Below are 19,333 nucleotides of genomic sequence, written 5' to 3'. Positions count from 1 at the left end.
TCCAAGGATGGAGGACCAGAACAAGAGAACAACTGGAGGAGGAAGCACTGGATAGGATTGAGAGTGTTGAGGTACCTGGAGAAAACAACTTCTACCCATCAGGACCACAAGTCTGCAGAAAATATTAGTCCCCAGGCCACAGGATCTGGAATCATTCAATTAAACCACTGACAGCACTTGAAGAAAAAATGCTTAACAGAGGCCTTACATTCATATCTCAGGGAAGGAGCAATGAGACACAGACCATCCCTGATTTAAAAATGTATGTGAGAAATTTAATTTGAAACTTGTATTTCACAAGAAAAATAGCACTGAGGAAGATAAGCTGATCAAAGAAAACATTAAAAGACCCAGTAGTTTTTGTCCCCCAACCACCTCCCACACTTGCAGCCTTCACAACAAAATGCAAGCTTGACATAAGAAAGGGTCTCAAAAAAACACCAAAATGTAAGTGTCCTAATATTTCAAAGGATGAGATATTAGCACTTAAGAATTTGAGCAATGGTAGAACTAAACATGTTACAAAGGCTGAGAAGGGTGGGGGCTTGCTAGTTACAGATACGGAGAGATATATAATGAAAATAGAGAACATGCTGAACACACCTGAGTTTTATTCTAAACTTTCCTTTGAGGAGGGTAAAACTGCATATATAGAATGGAAATAAAACCTAACCACAATGCTTAACGAAGAACCTGTTAGTGAAAACTTTTTTGAGTATTTGAACACTCCTTACTCTAAATTACCTTGTTTTTTCGGGATTCCCAAACCCCATAAGAATAGGGAAGATCCACCTTATTGCAAATCGAGGTTCCATATCAGAGGCCACCGCCATATGCTTAGATTTTATTCTTCAGCCTCTTGCTGAAAAGAACTCCTCTTTTATTTTAGATTCACTTGACTTTTTAACAAAAATAAAAGTGCATGTGAAAGAACAAAACATTTTGGTAACTATTGATGTCAAAGCCCTGTACACTGTGTTACCCCACATGTACTGTATTGAAGCAGTTACAGAAATAACAATGCTACACAAGGGCAAAATGAACACTTGGGAAAGCTAATAAACTAGGTGTTGTTACAATTTTTCTCAGTTTCAATGAGCAAGCTTACAAACAGATGAGGGGGATAGTCAGGGGTGCAGCTATGGCCCCTAGCCTGGCCAATGTAGCCTTAGGCAAGTGGGAGGAGGAATTTGTACTGCAAAGTGAATACTGGAGTTTTATGACCAGCTGTCTTTGCTTTATTGACAGTGTACTCATAGTCTGGCAAGGTGAGACATCTAAACTCACTGAGTTTATCTATTACATCAATAACTTCACCTCTTTCTGAAATTTACCACTTCCATCAGCTCAGAGTGAGCGCAGTTCCTTGATATGACTGTCAGTATTGATAAAGACAGAGGAAAATTAATTAGTAACTTACACAGGAAACCAACAAGCGTGAACTACTTACTCCACAGAGATAGTATGCATCCAGTAAAAACTAAGCACAATATTATACAATCACAAGGCTACAGATTAGCATGCATTACCACAGATTGGCCCCTTTTCTCAAAAATATGAATTATCTTGAAAATGATTTCTTAACCAGGGGATATGAATCAAACATGTTACGTGTGATCCTGGATCCCATTAGAGATTCTAATACTAGCAATGACCCCAGGTGGAACAGGCGTTTTGGTAGAATTAAGCAACAAGGACACTAACCCCAAAAGAAGAGAAAAGTAAGGGCAGTTGCATTGTAACTTACACCTGGGATTTAAATAAAATTAAAGCCATTAACTGGCCATCCTCACTGACAATCAACAGCTTGTAAGGTTTTAGAAGATCACCGTATTTTTGTATATAAAAAGAACAGAAGCATACATCGCTATGTGGAAAAGAAAAAAAAAGACACGCCAGGAAGACATGAGCACTAAAATTTGTGGGCCACCTAACTGCACTTTCTGTGAACACTTGATGACATGCGACTCATTTGAGTATCCCTATCTTAAGAATATGGTGAAATCCTCAGCAGGTGAAAATGTAATACTGAAAAAGTTGTATATAGGACCATGTGTAGTGACTGCCCTGCATTTTATATGGGTAAAACTATGAATAAACTGAAAAGGAGGATTTCAGGTCCTCTTTCTAACATCAGACGTAAATGTCAGCGGAACGCCTTCTCCAAACACTTATTAGAACACCCCAGATATTCTAGTTTTAAATTGATCATTCCAGACTGTGTGAAGATGGATGAGTTTGAAGGGACGTCAATGATGTTTAGGAGAAAAAAGAATTATGTTGGCAGTTGAAATAAAACACATTCAGAAAACCAGGAGTTAACTACTATTGCTCTGTTAAGAGTGTGCTGAATTTACGTAAGCTGCCACACAAATCTGTAAAGGTTTTTTTAGGGAATTTTTTGAGGAATATTTTTATGTACTAAGAATATTCTAAATAATAATAAAAATAATGCGCAGAATGTATATATATATATATATATATATATATATATATATATATATATATATAGTATATGTGTTTGGTTACTTTAACCTCACTTCTGCTTTGATTAGCTTTATTGCATCACAACAGAGATTTAAATGGTAAATACAAAACACACATTTTGCATGTTGCTATTCCCATGTAGTATTGGTATAATTTCCCCATTTACACTCGGGCACATACCTGCACACTTTTGTACATTACTAGTTGACTTCATCCACTGTTTTCTGTATTTTTGTGAGATTTCTTCTACTAGTTTTCATTGCATAAACATGTTTTCGAGGCTCTAAACATGAAAACTGTCGACAGTTTTTTTTTTTGCAAAGCACTGACATTTTTGCTGATCTGTTAATAACTTAGTTTTTTATGCACACTAATACACATGGATGGATATTTACTAGATAATATTAGACACATATTTTTATATTTATAGTGTTCTAGTTTGATTATGTTCATAGTTAGATAGCTATGTGCTTTTTTTATTTTAGTTTTTGTCACAGACCTGATGAAGGCTTTATTGCATTAGTTAGCTGAAAGTGATACTAATTAAGTCTTTTTTATGTAAATGTTATGCTTTTCCTAATGACTGATCTTGGAATGTGGGTTGCAAATATATAGGTAGTGTTTTCCTTAACTAGGATTTAGTTTGATCTAATCCATAGTAGCGTGTGGGGGTGGGTACTTGCTTTTCTAAAATGCACTTTTACGGCCCTATTTATATTGCGTGCCATGAATAGGCTGGTTTAAAATTAAACAATACATATATTTTCCACACCTACGTCTAAGTATATAAAAGCTGATATGTTTAACATTGTTAAAATATTTCAGATTTTTTTGTTACTGAACATCGCTTGTCTGTGACAAATAAAGGCTTGTTGCTTTGGAACACTACCTGGGTTTCATGATTCTTGGAAATTATTGTGACCGAGTGCATCAATGATGTTTTAAGACCACTAGTTTCTCTGTTTTTTTGTGTGTTTAACACCCTGTCTGCCATTAAAAATGAGATGGACAACTGGATGGGACTTCATATATTCACCCCTGCTGTGACTGGCCTGGTCCTCCTTGAAAAGTGACACAAGAATTGGTATGGTGGGCACTTGCAAAGTAGAAATTGTCTTGTGACTAAGTTGCCTTGTAACTTCTGTGATTATACTGGCACCAGTTTTTTTTTTTTTTGCACAATTAGTACAGGAATATTTATTATCTGCGGTGGTGGTGCTGCGGTAGCATTGTCGCCTCACAGTAAGACGTTGTCCAGTTTGATTCTCAACTAGAGCGTCTTCTGCATGGATGCGTGAATGGGCGTACCTTCGTTGAAGGTTGTGCGTCAGGGCTGGTAACTCAGCACGTAAAAATCAGCTACAGATCATATGCGGACCGGAGTTCTGCTGTGGTGACCCCTAACTGGGAAAAGCCAAAAGACACAACAACAACAAGTACAGGAATATTTATTGATTTGTAAACAGAGAAAAAGATATATATATATATATATATATATATATATATATATATATATATATATATATATATATATATATAAACTAGTTCCACCAAAAAGAAAAAAAATCATCATCATAAATCATCAACTGCAGCAATAAAATGAATACAAACAGTGCCCTTTGCACCCCCCCCACATGCTGCATCAACAAGATGCATTAATTAATTCATTAATTAATTATTAGTAAGATATATTAACTACAGGATCACATGAACTTGGGGTAAGGCACTTTCTTGCTTCCACTTTTCTGAAATCTGGCTGGTTAAACAGCCAATCATTGAAAGTAATTTGACAACTCTTATTTCACCAGAATACAGCTTGAGAAAGAACAGGGAAATGAGGCAAAATATCAGTAAGTCAAACATTTCCATTGCGTTAAACAAATGTGAAGAATTCCAAAGTAAAACATATACAAGGATAATGCAGTTGCAAAAGTTGTTCTATATACAGCAATCTATAAAATGAACAGTGTCATTTTCATATTGCTATAATATCTTATAAGGAAAAAAAAACAAACAGAAATACCCCAAATTTTGCACTTAATGCTTTTTTTTTCTGCAAATGTAGTGTTATTGCAGTCCCAACTCGAAGGCATTGCATTACTGGAATATGCAGTAGGGTCCAAGAAAATATCAGACATATTTTCTCATTAATAATTTTCACATTGGTAGTTTACTTGTAGCTTCGCTCACACACACACACACACACACACACACACACACACACACACACACACACATATATATATATATATATATATGCACATTCTTGCACTTGTTTGTTCCTGCAGTGTGTCACATGCATAAGACAGTAAGAAATTCACAGGTAAATAGTGTAGTGTATGAATATTTCTGTTATTTTCTAATGGACTTAACTAAGATGATGGCAATGCAACTACAGACAACATATCTAGATATAGATATAGCTATATATTTCCCTTTTTTTAAACTTGTCTGCTGACCATCACTTCTTATCCTGACCAGTGGACCCATTCATTCTCAGTCATTGGGGTGAGAACTGGCCTTTTGTAGTCATCATTTAGGCAGTCATTAGGGGTGGTTTGGCTTTTTTTTGCTTGTGTCCTATCTCCCTGCATGTGTTTGGTGAAGCACCAGGGGTGGGAGTCATGTAATGGGTTGAACGAAGTTGTCATCCCATCATGTCTGCAAGGGGCAGCCCCATAGTTACCTGGGAAGCAGGAGCAAATGTTTTCCCACCGTTTCCACCTGGAAATCGCATAGAGGGTGGGAGGGTGGCCTAATGGTTAAGGTGTTTGCTTTACAAACACAAGGTGCAGGGTTTGAGTCTCACAAGGGATAATTGGCTAGGCTCACAATGGTTCACAAGGGCAGTTAGCCTAGTACTGACCTATGAACCCCGGGTGCCCCTAAATGTGTACAACCCCAACCCCCAGGAGATGTAAGAAGACCAAGGCTCTTCGCTCCTCTCTCTCTGTCTGCCTGGCTCCTCCACTGTTCAGAGCTAATCAAACTCTAGTCCCCTGAGGTGCAGTAAGGGCTCCATTATTCTGTGTCATGGTCCCAGGCTAGCAAGCACAGATACTTTAATCTCAGACACTTAGCTATGGTTAGTGTTATCTTACATACAGATAATTGTATGTAGTCAAATTCATTTACATACAAAGCAAATCTTTCAAAATTGTCACTTAAAAATATGGTTGACATCACCCTCTTTAAAATGAATGAAAACCTGATATATACTATCATATTGACTGTTGATTGTATCATCTGACATATGAAACAAATAAACCTCATAGACATTAATACTGACATAATGGGCGTGGGGCTTTGCCTGAAAATAGACTTTGCGGTTATCTTATATTTTTTTACATTTCCTGATTGTTTGAAAAACACAGTAGTTTGAAAATGTGAAGCAGAAAGGTACCTACTACATTTATAAGTCATTTCTCTTCAGGTGTCCATCTTTGTTATTATAATAATTTTTGGCTCTGACCACCATAACAATCAAGCCATCCTCTATTGCTCTATTTGTCTGACCTCAGTCCTGTCAGGCAGACATGTTGGATGACAGAGGCAGTAACTGGGGACTGTGTTATTTTATGCTGCTGATATCCATGCTTTTGTTTGCCGGCAGGTCATATTCAGTCATACTAAGCTTTTGCAATCCCATGATGCTAGGCTGGGATTGCATGTAATCCTTGGTTTGTATCACATGGAACCCAACTGCATGGACGTACAGTACTGGGCCTTCCCCTAAGCAGTTTTCCAGCAGTGGAACATCAACCTAATTCTTCCCTGGGATGGATGAAATGACCTCACTTGTTCACTCCTATCTGTCCATGACCTGCTCATCTAGTAAATGGACTGCTAAATGAGCCAGAATCATCTAGAACATAACCAGGACTAAAACCTCTACATGCACTTTTCAATCATTTTGCTCAAGAATTCTGGAAAACGTAAAAAATATAGGGGGGATAAATATCCCAAATCAGAGCTAATTAAATGTTACTCCAATCATACATCTCAACTTTCCAGATTTTTACAGAATGTCCAGATTTTGCCACATATTTTTGGTCTATTCCTCATAAATATCTGGTTTCTGTCAAATCAGTGGGATGATCTGGGGATTGAAGTCACTAATAATGAATTACATTTGAGTTTTACACTTCAAATCCTTCAGAAAATATATAACACAAACCCTGTTACTCTAGCAATTTTCCAAGTTTATAAGAACAATATTTAAAATCTTTCCCTCTTTTGGGGCCTTTGTCCCTCCATTTTGTCAGGGTTTGCCCAGATTTCTTGCACTAAGAGGTTGAGAGGTATGACTCCAATTCACTTAGGTTATTATAGCAATAACCCACGCCTCGGTGTGGGTAATGCTGGATTTACCCATGGTTGGCGTGGTTTGGTCCCGAGGGCAAAGCCCGAGGGACCAAACAAAGCCAACCGTGGGTAAATACAGCATTACCCACCAGAAGTGGTTATTGTTATTATACCATGACATTATTTAAGAAAAGAAACTATTACTTTTCTTAAATAATGGCATAGTATAATGCCTGTTTACTGCCCTTCTGCAGATGTCTGGCATCCGCGGCAGTTCTGATGTACTTCACGCCTGCGCAGTACATCAGCGCTGTGGGCAAAAGCAACGGAGAACGCAAGATCTCCGTTGCTTTTTTACTATTTCGCTATGTTAAATGGGTTTAACATAGTGAGACAGTTTAAAATAAGCAGCGGAGATGTCCGTTGCTTATTTTCAAACTGTCTCGCTATGTTAAACCCATTTAACATAGCGAACAGTAAAAAGCAACGGAGATCTTGCTTTCTCCGTTTTTTAACACACTGGCTCGCTATGGGAAATGGGTTTAGCATAGCGAGACAGCTTTAAAATAAGCAACGGAGATCTCCGTTGCTTATTTTAAAGCTGTCTCGCTATGTTAAACCCATTTAACATAGCGAGACAGTGTTTTAAAAGTAGAGTTATACTAATGGAAAAAAGTCCGGGCGACTGGACCTTTTTTCCATTAGTATAACTCGATTTACAATGTGCACGCTGACCAATCAGCGTGCACGTTTTGGGGGGGGTCATGGTATAATATATTTTCATCAACGTGTTGTTTGAGCAACAAGAAATATGAAATTCTAATGACTGCCATTATTGACTGACTATAATCCTCAGGGAATTATCAGAACATCAAAATACTATATAAAGAACAGGGTAGAAATATGAGACGAAATCAAGGCCACCTTGTGAAATCAGGAACAGTTACGAATCACAACACTGAAAATAAAAAAGATCAGATGCTGTTTTCAATATGCTTTCTTGAGTATGACATGTCTTCAGGAGGTAATCCTAGCACTCAGAGTACAGATGTGTCAAGGTTGGGTTTAAAACATAGAGCTCACAAAATCTATTTTTGGAGTTGCTAATGTTTGCATTCAGTCTTTCTCCTCCTCTCCTGCATTTAGACAGCATGCCAGTTTATTGTTGTTGTTGTTGTGTCTTTCGGCTTTTCCCGGTTAGGGGTCGCCACAGCGGAACTCCGGTCCACTAATGATTGGCAGTTGATTTTATTCCTGTGCATGCCTTCATACACACACACACACACACACACACACACACACACACACACACACACACACATACACACACGCATGCACAGACACACACACACACGCACACGCGCATACACACACACGCACGCACGCATACACACACACACACACACACACACACACAAACACACATGGACACACACACACACACACACACACACACACACACACACACACACACACACACACACACACACACACAGACACACATGCACACACATGCACGCACACACACACACCATTAGATTCGGACAAACAGCTTTTTTTTTTTTTCTGTTTTTTCCCTTGATGGCTTTAACATAGACCATGGGTGTAGTTTGCACATTGTATCACTCTGTGTTACAGTGCGACCCCATCTCATAACCATTTTCTGATATGTTGGATGCAACATTGAACCCTGGTACCACTCATCAGATCACTTATGCTCTTAGTGTCATTCTCTTAGATGTATAGTCACTCAGCATCCTAACATGGAACCAACACTGATGTCTGGGAATGTTTATTTTAGAAGCAAGTAGTATCTGTGGTATCCCTTAACTCTCAAACAACCCACTCTATAGGTATAGTGGGTCCAAAACAAAACATTGTTAGAAAATTCTCTGTGTGGAAGTTTTTCAATTCCTGCATACGTAGTTAATCTCTATATATTAAAAATCAGAAAAAAAATTAAAAAATGGTAGTACAAGTAGCAAAGTTAAAAATGCCCTAAATCAAAGAATAAAAATGTATTTTATATTATTAATATTATGCACAATTATTAACTCTATTAGGTATTCAGAAGCACTCCAAGCAGGAGTAGACAGTCTGTTTCCAGTTGAAAATCCTTAATTAAGCACACAGACAAGCAATTCAAACAAAACAAAAAATAAACAGAATGATGATTTAATCTCAAGCTTTCTAATATACCTGTTATCCGGTATGGCAGTTGTCTTTTTGTTGTAAAACAAAATGTATTGGTATACATGTTAACAAATTCAAATCCCTTCCCCCATCCTTATCAGTGTGATATTCAAGCTGGTACTGCTCTACTTACTAAATGTCCTAATAATTTAAACCTTATGCACTTTAATTTAATAAAATTAATAATGATGTGATACTTCGTATTAATTAAATAGATTATTATTAAATAAAGTCTGTGAATTAATCAAAGACATTATAATATATGGTTGGAAATATTTAAACATTAGACCATTTAGCAATAAAAAAAAATTATATTTTGCCATCCAGAAAAAATACATTGTCAAAAACATAATCTGTTTCCTTAAATTATTGTTACAAATATAACTTTTGTCCCACTAGACTTCAGGTTTGTGTACAAGAACCTTAAAATATGTATCTACAAAAAAAATTACTAAAACTAACCAATATGCATATTAAAATAGTAAACCAGAACAAGAATACAACATTATATGTACATTTAATGAGTAAGTTAAACAAGGAAAACTATATCAACTTAGTGCTGGCCAGCGTGGGACAGTAAAAAATAGTGTCCTTATAAAGGTAGTGAACACTCCATATAAAATAACACTAAAATCAATACATAAATAAAGATACTGGAAAAATAAAATTAGTCCTGTAGTGGTAATTTTATAAGTTCCAGTATGCTTTTAAGTAACCAATAGTAATCTAGTCCAGTCCTGAAATGTTTATTTTACTTGTTAGATGAGTAAATGAACAAATAGTCCTTCTGACATCCTGGACTACAAGAAAAAATGTAAATATGACAGACAGACATATGGATTAATAGAGATATACATGAACAATTTAGTTAAGTGTAGCCAGCTAACCAGTATGTTTTTGGTAGGTGGGAAGAAATCAGAGTAATCTCAAGCAGACACTGGGAAAAGATGCAATGCAAAACTCCATATAGACAGTAACCAGTGCTTAGGATTGAACTTCCAACCCTATAGCTGCGAGGAAGAGGTCTTACCACTAAGCCACAGTGCTGCCTTGCCTGTCTTCTGCAATGTTGCACTCCAGAATACATTTATCTCAAACATTCAAAAATCATCTTGTGAGCATTTGCTAACATTCTTTTCAGTAAGAAGTTTAAAAATCATCACTTTACCCTTTGTAGTGCCCTGCACCTCAGAATGGTGCAGTCAATGGTAGATTTCTGCCCTTCTTTTTTGTAGTGTACTACTTTTATAGGCTGTACTCCCAAGTGTTTGAGATGGTAGGGGAATGCTTTCTTTTGCACCTTCTTCATGCAGTCACTGGATTTCTCCAAGTCCTTGTGATTTGATCTTGTGGCTTGACTGAAATATGCAGCTGCTCCAGTTTCTGTGAATGAATTCTCAAGATCACGTGATACAAAGTAGGTGTGAGAGACTGTAAATGTGCCTCCTCTATGAGAATCACATTTTGAATAGTACAGCAAAAAGTGCTTTATTTTTCTCTCGGGATTGGTTCTTGCACTGATACCAAACAATCTGAAGGAGACAGAGTAAAGGAAAGCATATCTCACTTTTAGGTTCTCTGTTACATTCTCTAAATGTAATTTCATACACACTGTCTTTTTCTAGAATCTCGAGATAATAGTTCTGAATGGGCAATTAAAATGAAGTTGTCTGTATCACTAATTGCTTCAATGATTGAGTTTCCATTGCATCCCAGTATTTTATAGCTTGTTTACCCAGGATCATGTATGTGTGTGTGTGTGTGTGTGTGTGTGTGTGTGTGTGTGTGTGTGTGTGTGTGTGTGTGAGAGTGGGGGATGGGGGGAGCTAAAGGATAGATGAAAAAAGTTACTGCTGAAGGTGTTAACCTATGGCATTAAGGGAGTGTCCCATAATGTACTTTTATTATAAATAATATTTTCGGAATACTGTTAAGAAATCCTTTTATATAACCAAATAAATCACGTAGTTCACATCTTCTAGAATCAAGGAAGTCATTGTTCCCCTCTACTCCTCCCTTATCAGACCAATAACAGAATATAATGCCCTCTTTGGTATGTACTTCACTAGGTACATGACCCAGCTTGACCACTCCTAGCAAATGGGAAAATCTACGCAAGGGTCTGCACCATCGTGTGCACAGGAAGTATATGTGGCACTCATATATGAAAACCTGCAGGGAACACCTGTCACATTTGTGAAGTGAGTGTTGTCAGTGTTGTTGGTTAGTGATGGTGACTTTTTGAAAGCATTAGTCAAATCAGTGCTAAGGAAATACAAATCACAGTACAGCACAGGTATTCATCTGAGAGGAATGAAAAAAATGAAAAACGTTAGTTTATTTTCATATCTCTGGAACTTCCTTTTCTGGAATTCTCAACAATTTAATGAAAGCTGAGTAAATTAAACCAAGTTCAATTTAGAGCCATTTATATCCTTCTTGCCTGTGTTATCTGATACTGTTGCAGACATGATGTTACCCAGGGCATGGACAAGTTTACCCAGAACTACAGTCGTTAAGTCCCACTGAAAATAAACTAACAAGGCTGATATAAACTAGTAATGTGTTAAGCCACAGACATTAAAAGTATACCCCTGCAGCAAATATTTATATGAAAAATTATAACTAGCAAATAAAATGATGTGGGACAAACTATAGTACTAAATTTAACTTCATGTCTTGTTTATGATAGTGCATTCTCAGAAGTAAGGAAGAATGTCTTTGTGCTCATAGTTACAAATAACCCTGGGTTATTGTGAATAAAGTTTTTGGTTATTTTCAAGTATCTACATTTTGTTACCTTTCTGTTCGATGAGTTATTACAACAGTATTTTTTACCTGGTAAAATAGCTATCTCCTGTCATGGATAGAGAGATGGATGCATGGGTGGAGGCACATTATGGATACAGTCACAGAAACATGCACACATGTACAGATACAAAGGCATACACGCATGCACATGGAAATGGACCCTCTTGTCAGATGTTTACACTAGCCCTTTATATTTCAGGACACTGTTGTGTCTTTTTAATGTGGTACAGACTATGTCAACAGTCACTGCAGGGGGATATAGCTAAACTGTAACCATATGAATCTTTTCAAGAAGAAACTGTCTTGGTAGATAAATGCAATATCACCCCCTTTTACAAACTTTTACTTAATGAAAAACAGTCTACATTATCCAGTGTCTGTTCCCTAGATTCCTTTCAGCTGGGACACTCCAACCACTAAAACATTCAAGAACTCCTTATTAAACTCTGTCAGAGGAGGTTAACAGACCACTGCATGGAATACAAAATGAGTTGGTCCTCTCTTGGCGTTTATTCTCAAAATATCATTCTAACAAATCAGATATGATCATGACCCAGTAGTTGTCCACATATGGGTAAATGACCTTAGGGACTCTAGGGGAGGTGCAAAAGGACAAATGAGTTTTCTTCATATACCTCCAAGGGCAATAAGTCACTGATGTTGACCAACATGATAGCCTCAGTAAGAATGATATCTAAATTCAAAGACAAAGTAATTGGATTTAATAACTGGCAAACTAACTGCTGTTATTTTCTGGGGATCCAGTGTGTGTCCACCTGGGATCAGATGGTCAGCAGGCCTTTCTGCTTTGTTAGGGTTGGATTGTATGCACTGGCAAAACCATTTTGCTTCGCCAATACTGTACTTTTTAGACAAAGATCAACTCATGGATATGCTCACTTAACAAATTTTAATTCAGACTTCATCAAGGCAGATCTGCTCAATGCTAGAAGACTAGAGAATAAAATATCTGATGTTGAGGCCTTCCTCAGACTCAATGGCATCTACATTTGTGTAGTTACCAAAGCTTAAATGCCAAGCAGCAATAGCATTCCCTTTGCTCCTGAGTGCAGTGTCCACTGTACGTTCAGATACTCACCAAGTTGTGCAAGTGTGTGCCATAGTTGATAGGAATGCCATAATTTCACACCACATCTCACACAATAATAACCTGGAACTCACTGGGGTCCTTGTGATTATCAATAGAATTACCTATCACATTACTACCAACAGGAGGTCCCCGTCTTACTACCAACAGCAAGTCCCTGTCTATGCTCCACTGACATGTGAATAATCTAAGCCAGTTAGAAATGTTCACTATTTGACCAAATATGGTGATACTGGGAGATTTCCACTATAAATCAACTGGAAAAACCTTTACAACTAGAATAAACACACCTAAAGATTTTACAATTTTGTTCATGTAAATTACCTTAATCAAAGTTTCTCCTATCTACCAGGGGTGTCAGCCTTATTAAGCCTGCCCTTATCAAATGCTTCCCTTCTTGTATCACTCCCAGTGTCAGTGCTTTCCTGGCTAAAGCTGACCACCAAGCAGTAATCTTCACCGTTAAAACAAGCGTTGACACCCCCAAAAATCAGACTGTAATCTAGTGACTTTTCCAGAACCACCTATCTAGTATGCAATGACATTTGTGATAAGCATAACATGCACATCCCCCTAAACAACCCAATACCTGATGCTCTAGCATACTCTGTGGAACTCTTCTCCCCTTTTGGATAGATATATAGAACAGCCAGTGACCATCTTACAGAAATAATGTATTAATTTCATAAAGAAATCTATATGATGGAATTCCAACATCAGTACACTTTAAAACAAAAAAGAAGATGCTGATAGTTATCTACAAGAAATCACTACTTCCTTTCTTCAAACCCTTGACCCTAAAATAAATGTCACCTCAAGTCTCCTCTGAAAAGTGGTGACTAGCCTAGTTGAACTTAACTTAGTCAGCAAAGGGAAAATAGTAATTAATGTAGCAAACCACTGTGACTCAAAAATCCTTGCAAATATCCTTACAAGCAAATTTTGCTGCAGAATCACATCCCTTTCATCTAAATATCTTCCCCATCCCCCATTATCATCCTAGGTTAAGTTCTGTTATCACTCTCCAAACCCAAAACTGCTAGCATTGTAGATCCCAATAATGTTTGGGGTGCTTGCTCTAGTAAGTGTTCAGCACCACTTACTTGAACCCCATCATCAGGCAGCCCCAGAATGGACCCCAGTAATTATAGGCTTATTACTCTTATCTCCTGCAAGATTACAGAATACATAGTTGTTGAGCTAACAAATAATGGCAAAGACAGTCTTCAAACCCTTGACTCTAGTAAATTTGGATTCATAAAAGGCAGGTCTTATCTACTCAGCCTGGTCACTTTCTTTGACAGGATAGCTGAAGCCCTACATGGGGGTCTGTCCGTTCATGCTGCCTACCTTGCTCTGGACAGTGCCTTTGACACCATAACCCACACGTGTTACAGATAAACTCTTCTGGATAAATAGTAACCTCTAGGCTTGCCACTGGATAGCAAATTGGCTCACTGGTAGCGCCCACACTGTGAAAGCAGACAGTAACTATTCTAGTCAGAGGAATGTGGCAACTATACTCCATGCACTCTAGGGCCTCTGACTATGTTGGCCGCTGCCCCTTTTGCTTGACTAGTAGACTATAATACTTATGCCAGGTATTTAGTCTCAGGAAGTGACAGACAACATGTTTTACTTGCATATCTTTGTTAATTGTTTTGATCGAGCTATAAATAGATTTCTCTGTGTTTTAAATTGACCTGAAGGTGGGAAATGTCATTACTACACTATCATCTATTAACTGGAACTTCCTAAAAATCCTCTCCTTAGATGATACTGTAATTGAATTCAGTACAACTTTTCTAAATATCCTAAATAGTCTTGCACCTCCTAGAGGGAAGAGACTGAAAACAAATAATGCAATTTGGCTTCCCAAAAAGAGTAGAGAAAAAGCATGGAAAGAACGTCAAAAATAGAAAACACCTCAATATCCTAAAAACCTCAGAATGAGTCGCAATTGTACTAAAAAGCAAATAAACGAAGACAAAAAACTATACTGTAATAACTTTCAGAATAATATTAAACACAACCCTAAAAATGTTGGACATCCATTAAAGAAATCTTACATCCCAGCCAATAATTCAACCCAAACTCCTCTCCAGATAACTCACCTCTCAAAACTGCAATACAGTTCAACTCTTATTTTATAGACAGTATAACATCTCTAACCAAGGATTCCTCAACATCTAATCCCATCCCTACCCAACAGCCAAGTATCACCACATCCACTTTCACCTGCAAACCTGTACCCATATTCATATACAACTACTCTTAAACAAACCTAAATCATGCTCTTCCTCAGCTGATCACCTTCGAAGTGAGTACCTAAAGACAGCAGTCAATAGCATTGCCTATCCTCTTTCAATTTTCATAAATAGGTCAATCTAGGAATCCCACATTCGCTCTCTCTGGAAAAATCACACAGTATCCCTCTCAACAAAGAAGGAAACTCAACAGACATTAATAACTTTAGACCTATAGCAATCTTAGCTCCTCGCACCAAAATTCTTGAAAAATGTATTCAAAAACAATTGGTAGACTATCTCCTGCAGGAAGAACTCCTGTCCTGTACACAACATAGCTTCCATCTTTCCCACAGTACTAGCACTGCCCTTCAAACCTGTATGGATGCTGTCAACAAATCTAGAGATAATGGCAAACTAGTCTATTCCTTATTTCTAGACTTGTCTAAAGCCTTTGACACAGTTTGTCACAGCAAATGTCTACTTCAAATGTTCTCACTAGGTCTTTCTCAGCAAACCCTTCTGTGGTTCACAAGCTACCTGTCCAATAGATATTAGTCAGTAAAATGGCACTCCCACATCTCTCCTTACTTCCCAGTCACCACTGGTGTACCATATTAATTTGTTGACTGCACTTCTTAGCTTAAGTTTTGCTTATAAGTTAACCTACAGGCTAATACACTCAAGTGTACTAGCCTTTGATAGCATTTAGTCGAAAAACCAAGCATTTACTGTATTTTCTGTCTGTGTGTGTAAAAAAACTTGAAAAAAAAACAAAAAAATACTTCTGCTTTCCTTACTTTCCTAGCTAGTTGTTCCAGTGATCAGATTTTGCTGATCCCTGGGCTTTGTATTTGGTTCCTGTGTTCCTCCATTTTCTTGTGTGGCCAGAGGGAAGTTTCTTTACTCACCAGTGAGAGTGGGGAGTACTGAGCTGCCTGTTTGTCCTCAGAGGAGTGGTTTAAGACAGTAACTGGTAATTCATTGGCCATTTTGGGTCATTTCCTGCCTTTTCCAGCCCCCTGCTATAAAGCACGCTTTAGCGCGATTTAGCGCGGAGTTGCCACAGGAGCACACAAGAGCAGCGGCGGTTAATCAAGGTTAAACTATTCGGGCTACCTAAAGTCCACTCTTCAAATTTTCCCTTAAAACAGCCTTCCTTGAACTGTACTGCTGATCATACCAGCGTATTCTATATCTAAAAAGTTCAGCTCTACTTGATTCCTAAGTAGACTATTCTCTATCTGTAAAGCCTAGCACTTGCTCCTAAAGTACTTTTTTTACTTTGATATAGCACTTTTATTATTCATAGTACCCCACCAGCCTAAAACCCCTTTCTCGATCACCCACACCCCCCCGGAGTCTTTTTAAAAGTTTTTGTCTATTGCTTCTAGCATGTCGAGGGATCAGTTGCTAGTGTCCTCTCCTGCTCAGCTGGTGAATCTGGGAATATTGAGGCAATGTTACAATTGTCTCATGTACACAGACAACCCTCTCCTTCTCCCACAAAACACAAATACATGCGAGAGATGCAACTATACAGCCAAACTGGAGGCTGAGCTCTCTCAACATAGGACTGGCAAGACCAGACAGGAGGAGAAGGTAACCACACACACCACAAATCCAGTCTCACATAGTACTATCAAAACTTCAAATCATACACATAAACACACAAAGACATACTCGGAGGCTCTGATCAAAAATCTACCAAAACAGCAGAGGCCACCAAAGCAGACACCCAAACAACGGCCACCTCAGGACACAACACATGCAACACATAGACTACATAGTCAGTGTGCCAAACAGTCACAGCCCTTAAGGTCAAACACAATGCCAGACACACTTGTCATTGGTGACTCTATAGTCAGACACACCGACGTCCCGCTCACCAGATTGAGTAAGGAGAAGGTCACAGTAAGCTGCCTGTCGGGCGCTAGAATCCGCCACATAACGCAAGCACTCAGGTCTCTCAACAGCAGGTACAAGTACGACTCAGTCATTGTCCACGCTGGTGTGAACGACCTGAGACGTACCTCACTGGACTAAATGAGAAGAGACATAGAGGAGCTCTCTGATTATGTAGCCCAGGCAGGTATGACCCTGACCTTGAGCAGTATCCTACCTTCACCAAGAATGATGCCACAATACAGAGATAAGATGATCAGCTTTAATAATTGGCTTAAACTCTGGTGTCATTCAAAGGGGATCCAATGTCTGTCTGCCTGGGATGACATGCTGGACAAGCCAGGCTGCTTCGCAAGGGACGGCTTGCACCTGTCACCCCTGGGCTTCCGGATATTGGCAAAGGCTCTTGCCACCCCCATAGTGCCTTTTTTAGGCAAGGCTCAAATTCTAAACCTACCACCCTAGAACACAAAAAAGGAAAAAAAATAAGGGTAATGCTGCTCAATGCCAGAAGTCTCAACCTCAAGATGCACGCACTCGAGGCCCTTCTCAGTATGGAGAACATCGATGTCTGTGCTGTGACTGAAACCTGGTTCAAGGCTCCTGAGAGCACTCCGGCACTATCAGGTTTTACCTCATATCATGCGTTCCGGCCCCAAAATCCGGACACCACCAAGAAAGGAGGGGGGGTGTCCATATTCATCAAGGACACCCACTCCTCAAGGTTGGTGGCAACGCAAAATGCATCGGAGACCATCCAGGTGCAATTAACCATAGGCAAGACTGCTCTGCAATTTGTAGCATGTTACAGGCCACCCTCTCAAACTCAGGAACCTCACATAGCTTTCCTGAAAACACTGGAGGGGATAAATGTATCTCCAAACACCATCATACTAGGTGACTTTAACTACCCGAATATAGACTGGGATCACTACTCAAGCCCCAACACTCTAGCCCAAAGGTTCCTAGAGTTCATAAACTCAAATGCCATGGAACAACTAGTCACCATCCCCACAAGAGGTGAAAACATACTTGATCTCATCATCACGAACATGGGGTCACAATGTTCAACACCGGAAGTATACCCCTCACTGGTGAGATCAGATCATAAACTAATCTCACTGGAAGTCCACATCCCGCCCCCACCTGAGATAAAAAAGATCACAGTGAAGAACTTCTCAAAAGCCGACTTCACACTTCTAAAGACTAGTGTGGTCTGTTTTTAGGCCCCGAGCCATGGAAACCATTACTCAAGCCACTGAATCACTTACAAATGCCTTCTACCAGCACCTACAGGACTGCATGGATCAGGCAATCCCAAACAAAACAAAGACTCTTTGTATCAAAGGCAAGCGTCCAGTCTGGTGGACCCCAGCCATAAACAAGCTCTACAACAAAAGGAGGAAGCTACTACAAGATAGAGCAAAATCCCTAAAAGGTAAGACACCTTTGATCATTATAATTAAAAAACTACGATCTCTCATAAAATCATCCAAGGCAAATTTTGAGAGAAAAATCGCTGAGGACTCAAAAGACAATCATAAGGCCTTCTTTAGCTATGTCAGAAACCTGGGAGGAAACTCCCAGATATGCTCAGAATTAGTTCAAAATGATGTAAAAATCACTGAACCTACAGACATTGCCAACATACTGGCTGACAGGTTCAGTGCAAACTTCTCCCCCCCTCCCCCCCAAAAGGAGAGATATCGATACCAGAGGATTGTAGCCCCCCAAACATCTCTAACACTCAGGTGAGAACTGCTCTCTCCAAGTCGAAAAACACAGCATCCATGGGACCAGACGGTGTCCCCGATTGTGTGCTCCGCGAACTCAATGAGGAATTAAACCCACAGTTAGGACAGCTGTTTAATCTTAGCCTCACCTCAGGATATGTACCCAAGGAGTGGCGTACGGCAACTGTGGTCCCACTTCACAAAGGTGGTGCCTCCACCGACCCTGGAAATTACCATCCCATCAGCTTGACAAGCCTGATCTGCAAAGCTATGGAGAGGATCATAATGGAACTCATAAATAAAGACATAGGGGACTTGCAGACTTTGGATCCAACCCAGTTTAGCTTTGTCAAAGGCAGATCATGCCTTTTAAACTTGGTTGACTTTTTCGAAACTGTCACCAAGGCCATTGATGAGGGAAAGGAAGTCCACACAGCCTACCTCGACCTGGCAAAGGCTTTCGACACAATACCCCACTCAGGTATCATTGAAAAACTCATCAGCTTAAATGTAAACCCATACGTCACAAGATGGGTAGCAAGCTG

General features: G+C 39.0%; 2 protein-coding genes across 2 annotated transcripts in view; one reads left to right on the top strand and one right to left on the bottom strand.

The window, feature by feature from the left end:
- Positions 1-10,322, bottom strand: part of LOC122798630 (riboflavin transporter 2-like) — a 295,120-nt gene extending 284,798 nt beyond the window's left edge. The window contains exon 1 of the mRNA XM_044067717.1: positions 10,154-10,322. The gene's annotated coding sequence lies outside the window, so the exon portion shown is untranslated. The remainder of the gene's footprint in view (positions 1-10,153) is intronic.
- Positions 1-19,333, top strand: part of PARP10 (poly(ADP-ribose) polymerase family member 10) — a 1,579,412-nt gene that overhangs the window by 1,299,374 nt on the left and 260,705 nt on the right. The gene's annotated exons all lie outside the window — the stretch shown is intronic.

This window comes from Protopterus annectens, chromosome 3.part1 (genome assembly GCF_019279795.1).
Source record: "Protopterus annectens isolate FY-2018-M chromosome 3.part1, PAN1.0, whole genome shotgun sequence".
NCBI classification, from domain to species: domain Eukaryota; kingdom Metazoa; phylum Chordata; order Ceratodontiformes; family Protopteridae; genus Protopterus; species Protopterus annectens.
The sequence above is the reverse complement of the archived record's forward strand: the minus strand, read 5'-3'. Positions and strand labels throughout refer to the sequence as shown.